The 5,995-nt window shown below is 34.5% G+C and overlaps 1 non-coding gene and 1 pseudogene across 1 annotated transcript; both read left to right on the top strand.

Moving 5' to 3' along the window:
- Window positions 1–581: 581 nt before the first annotated feature.
- LOC122096960 lies at window positions 582–678 on the top strand (annotated as a pseudogene).
- A 3,876-nt stretch (window positions 679–4,554) lies between these two features.
- Window positions 4,555–4,661, top strand: LOC122096956. The gene has a single exon (XR_006145449.1). It is a non-coding gene; the product is annotated as a U6 spliceosomal RNA (small nuclear RNA).
- The last annotated feature ends 1,334 nt before the right edge of the window (window positions 4,662–5,995 follow it).

Raw genomic sequence — 5,995 nt, 5'->3', positions numbered from 1 at the left:
TAACCAATTATATTTTGATAAAATACCTTCTAGTCTAAACATTTCTATCTAAACTGTTCCTGTCTCTATGATCCCTTGTAATTAAGATTAGTTTAGTTCCAGTAAGAAAATCTATGCTGTCAGGGTAAGATATTCTGGTTCGTCTGTTCCTAAATGGAAGACAGGTAAAGGGTCAGGTAGACATTTGTGCCAATAAGATCTCATATAGGAATTTTTAAGCTGCAGAAGTTTAGAAGTAGCTCTTAAGCAAGGCTTACTTTGAATCCTTAGCTCCACAAAGCTAACTCAGCTGATAAATAAGTACTTGAAAAGCCATCACCTTTGGACCTAGCTTTAAATTCTTCAAAGTATGATGAAATCTAAAATGAAAAAGACTTAAAATACTCATTGACAAAAAATTTGCAAATGTGAGCAATCGAACAAACAATATAAGTTTTTTTCCAATATACACAGAATTTTAGAGAAGTAATATCAATCGCATTTTTAGGAACAATAAGTTTTCCTAGTTACAAATAGTCAACCAAGGATATATGCCTGTATAAAGATTGCATCATCAACTACTTAAATTTAGAGGATACTACATGCTTCAACAGCACATCTACCCTAATTGCAATACAAAGTTTAACACGGCACTTGCACAAGGATGATATGAAAATTTGTGTAGTATTCCATATTTTTCATTCTTCAGATGCAAGAAATGAAAAACAGTTATTAAAAATTGATTACAAAAATACAGTTGTAACGATACATGTAATTCATTGAATTGAAAGTTAGTTTGACATCAGTGTATTAAATCATCACCTTAGAAAGGCCTTTACATAGCATAACCTTTACAAAAATTTTGAAATTAGATAACATTTTCAATTTATCCCAAAGAAATAAAATACTATAAGGACCTAGGGGGAAAAAAAGAATCTTAAACTATTTCTATATCGAATGCTATCTGAAATGACACATTTATTAATGAACCTATATATTATGAAACAATGTAGAATTAAAAGTATTATATCTAGGAGAGAATGAAATAGATTATGGATATTATACAAACAGAATACAGATTACTTTAAAATATCCTTTTTCAGACAAGCAACAGAAATATCTTTAGTTTCTGTATTACTCATTTCAACAGATAAGTTAAAATTATTTCTGATTATAAAAATCACAAACTCTGCAGAAATCATTATACATGTATACAAACAAATCTTGAATACATTTTGACATCGAAGTTAGGCAATTCACTTGGAAGAATAGCATGGAATCCATGAATATTTAAAGTAAGATATTAATGTGGCTTTGTATTGTGAAAATAATTTGTATGGACACAAAGATGGATAGGCATTTTTGAAATTTAAGAAACTTAACCAAACCATTATGACTTAGGAGAAAAATTTTTGCAGCCTTCCAAAACTTCAAAGAGGTGATACATACTTAACCTTTTGGCAATATCAAATGCAGCTTCTTCCAAGTTGTTCTTGACCTGGTTTGATATAATATTTCAATAGAAACAGATCCAGCATACCTTTGTTATTTCTATTCCCAGCAGCAAGATGCAATGTTGTCAAGACTTCTTTAGTTTGGGCATTGGTATCTGCATCATGATGCAATAAGAAAGAAGCCACTCTGGTATTATTCCACATAAAAGCACTATGTCTAAGTATCTAATGTAGGCTTCTGGATGAAGAGAGCTATACTCATCATCATCCCTAGTATTCACATGAGTGGCCTTTTTGGAAAGTAGTCTCTGCACTGTAGTAAGCCGATTATTTTCAACAGCCCAATGAAGAAATTTGCTTGGACACTTCTCTATTTTTTTCTAGCAAATGATACCATTCCTCACTTTTTCATCTAGTTCCTTGTCTTCATCAGAATTGCCTAACTAGAGACTTTGAGTACCAGTGGGAATGAGGTGTACATGTATTCCCCAATAGTTCACGTTGGTTGAAGTAGTCAGAAAAATCCAGTGAATTTTCTACTTCTGTTTTTTCACCATGATTTTTTTCTCTTTTTCCATTTTTACTATTTGAAATTATTCTAACTGGAGAATAGGGAATGCATAGAGAGCAGAAGAAATAAATCCAAAAACAATCTTCACAGAAGCAAATTCTCAGAGCTATTTCATGACTTTGCAAAGGATAAAGTGGCTGAAGTTAGTATAAATTTAGAAGTATGAAAATGGGAGGGGGGACCAAGATGGCAACAGGGCAGTAGGGAAACGCCACAGCTCTCCCCAACCAAAAAGAGAGTTAGAGTTCCTAAGCTTAACTTCCCCAAGAGACCGACAAAAACAAAAAGATGAACACCCAGAGAAATACAGGAGGTGGAAAATAACAAAAAAGAAAGAGAGAAAAAGAATTTCAGAACAGAGAAGCACGAAGACTCCACCTCCAGTGCTTACTGGTGGCAAGCAGCACAGCAGGGGCTGCTGGAGTCCCAGAGAAAAAGGAGGCTGCCTGCAAATCACCCACGCAGAAGGACTTAAGAAAAGAAGAAACAAAGAACTTCCACTCCTCTGGTCGAACCACTATTAAATAACCCCATGCTGCTGATCACATGTATGGTGTATATGTGTACACCATTATATGTTACAGACCGTGATAGACAATTTGCTCCAGGAAAGCTACAATGAGTTTGTGACTTTAAATGAGCATCATCATCCCAAAATACTGTGAAAATTGGCAAATTTTGTAATCACTTAATTACAAAAAAAAAAAAAAAAAACCAGAAAACTACAAGTGGAGCTATGGCTCAAGTGGTAGAGCATGAGCCTTGAGCTGAATTGCTCAGGGACAGCTGCCAGGCCTAGAGCTCAAGTCCCACGACTGACAAAAAAAAGAGAGAGAGAGATCTTTCATGTGATGGATTCTAACATATTTATAAAATTATGTTTTTATTGCTTTGTATGTCCCTCCCCCATGGTATAACCCCTGTTTTCACTATATATGAAGTTGATGTATGTGGAGAAGGGAAAAAACAAATCGTTAAAACAGAGATACAGGAGGACCCATTTCAACAATGAGATGTACAAGTCTTTATGTCGAAAAAAGAACTTTACAACTTTGGTTGGGGGGACGGTGGGGAGGATACGAAGGGATGGGAAGGGGAAACAAAGTAATGTGCTCATTATCTTACCCATGTAATTGTTACTCCTCTGTGCAGTATTTTCACAATAAAAAGAAGTATGAAAATGACAAAAATGTAAAAAGATATTCATATATTTCATTATATAACCCAAACCAGAAAGCAAATGTTGTTTAGATGATTTCTTAAAACATAGTCTTTCAGAAGCTGGGAAGGTGGCTCAGTGGTAGAGTGTTTGCCTTGCATGCATGAGGTCCTGGGTTTGATTCCTCAGCACCATAGAAGAAGAAAAAGACAAAAGTGGTGCTGTGGCTCAAGTGGTAGCACCATCTTTGAGCTGAAAAGCTGAGGGACAGCACTCAGGCTCCAGAGTTCAAGCCCCACAAAAACAAAAACCAAACCAAAAAACTAAACAAAACACAGCTCTCACATTTGTAGCCTCAATTCTGTAAAGACACTGCTTCAGCCTAGGCCTAAGATTTTAAGTGTATACATTTATCAACACTTCTGATACAGATTTCTACTTGAGAAAATTTTAAATCAATATTTTGTTCTTAATTTTTCTCTTTGTATATTCACATGCCTCAATAAAAAATGGTGTGGACATCCCAGTAACATTCTCAAAGTACCTCCTGATGATGAGTTATGAAAAGTTGTATTCCATTACAAAAAGGAAAATAATGCTACAAATAAAGAAAACCAATAATTAATTATTAATGTTTAATAAAATAAAAACCAAACACCAGTGTTTCCAGTTTTTGAAGTGTTCTACATGTTAGATTTTACTATTTACTCATATTCCTGTACATTTAAAACTGGCTAAGATTATGATTTCACAAGAGTTTTGTAGGCTACGGGTAGCCTTTAAAGTTACCCACTAAGGTTACTCTTTCTTTATGGCTCATCTCATCATTTGTATATGGCTTATAACATCATTTGTTTCTCACTAACATATAAAAGAAGCCCTCAAGTTTTAACAGAAACTGTGTAGTTAAAATCTTAACTCTTCTCTCTGTTTCTTTACACAGACTTTGTAACTTCTCATAGTAAAGTTTCTATAAACTCTGAAATGTACATACTTAGTAGTATATGTCTGCTACCATAAATCTTAAATACTTTATGGAAAAGTTTTATGACCTGCCGAACAGTCTTAATTTTGGCATATATAAGCAAATTCCCAAAATTAAACATATTTAAAACAATAAAATTTTTAACAAACCTTAGGACTTGCTACAGTGCTCATTATGACAGGTGCTATGTATAGAATAATTGAATTTCTACTCTTACACATCTCTTGAACAACAAATATCTGGAATTATTTTGTTTTTGACATATCTAACTTGACTTTATTCTTAAATGTTTGCTTACATAAGAAATATATGGTTCTAAAATTTCACGACAAGTCTTTTGAACTTATTTTTGTTGAATTTTCTAGTTTAGGAAAATCAATTCCACTTTATGTATAAAAAATGTTCCGTGCTCAGTTTGGCAACACATACACTAAAATTGGAAAAATACAGAGAGAATTAGCATGACGCCTACGCAAGGATGACATGCAAATTCATGAAGATTTCCACATTTTTACAACAACAGATGCTGGAGGGTATGTGGACAGAAGGGAACCCTACTCCATTCTTGGTGGGAGTGAAAACTTGTTCAAGCACTTGGAAAGAAGTATGGCGGTTCCTCAAAAGATTCCACATAGAGCTCCCCTATGACCCAGCAGTCCCACTTTTGGGCATTCATCCAAATGATCAAACAAGACCATACTATAACTACCAGCACAGCTATGTTTATTGCAGCATTATTTACCATAGCTAAGATAGGGAACCAAACCCGATGCCCCTCAGAAAATGAATGAATCAAGAAAATTTTGTGTGTGTGTGTGTGTGTATGTATTTTCCTATCTATCTTTCTATCTATCTACACATACATATATATGTACATATGTTTGTATGTATGTATATTTATATACATAAATATAAATATAGATTGGAATGTATATATATGTAAGGTATCCCTTACTTGCAATAAATAATATAAGCAGAAAACTGGGATAAGCAGAAAAGATCAAAAGCTATATGCATATTACTAAATAAGATGATGTTAAGCTAAATGAACCCCAAGATAAGGACAGAAGTGTTTTTTTTTTATTCTTTCTTACTGTTGTTTCTAACATATTTATAATGTACAATGTGATTTTTTTTGTTTTTTATTTGGTCCTCCCGCACAGTATAAGCCCTGTTTTCACTGGATTTGATGTTGGTGCACCTACATCCTGAAAATACACTTCTCTAATTTGGGGAAGGAAAGGGAAAAATCAAAATGCTTAAATAGAGATAGAAGTTGAGCCATTGTAACAATGAGATGCACAAGACAACATGTTGGGGGGTGTGGGGGTGTGGGGATGAGAAGTGTACATGTGGAGGTGGAGGGGAAGGGATGGTGGGGGGAAAAACAAAGGAGGAGGTAACAATGCTTGATAAGAAATGCACTCATGACTTTGCTCATGTAACTTTAACCCCTCTGTACAGTACTTTTACAATAAAAACCATTAGAAAATGTTCTGAGATGGAAGAGTTTATTTTATTTTACCCATATAATATTGTTAACAAAGAAATTAATGGGGGGGAGGATTGGGTGGGGGGCCGGGGGGAGGCTGGGAAGGGATGGGAAGGGGAAACAAAAGAGAAGGCTACAATACTTGATAAGAAATGTGCTCATTATCTTGCCCATGTAATTGTAACCCCTCTGTACAGTATTTTCACAATTAAAACACACACATACACACACACACACACACACACACAAACAAAAAAAAAGAAATTAATGGAAAAGACTGACCCAAAGATATTTTGAGTAAGTGTGTGATTGTGTGTGTGTGTGTGTGTGAGTGTGTGTGTGTGTGTGTGTGTGT

The sequence above is a fragment of the Dipodomys spectabilis genome, unplaced genomic scaffold (genome assembly GCF_019054845.1).
Source record: "Dipodomys spectabilis isolate Male_0828 unplaced genomic scaffold, ASM1905484v1 ptg000406l, whole genome shotgun sequence".
NCBI classification, from domain to species: domain Eukaryota; kingdom Metazoa; phylum Chordata; class Mammalia; order Rodentia; family Heteromyidae; genus Dipodomys; species Dipodomys spectabilis.
This window is presented reverse-complemented; position numbering and strand designations above follow the sequence as displayed.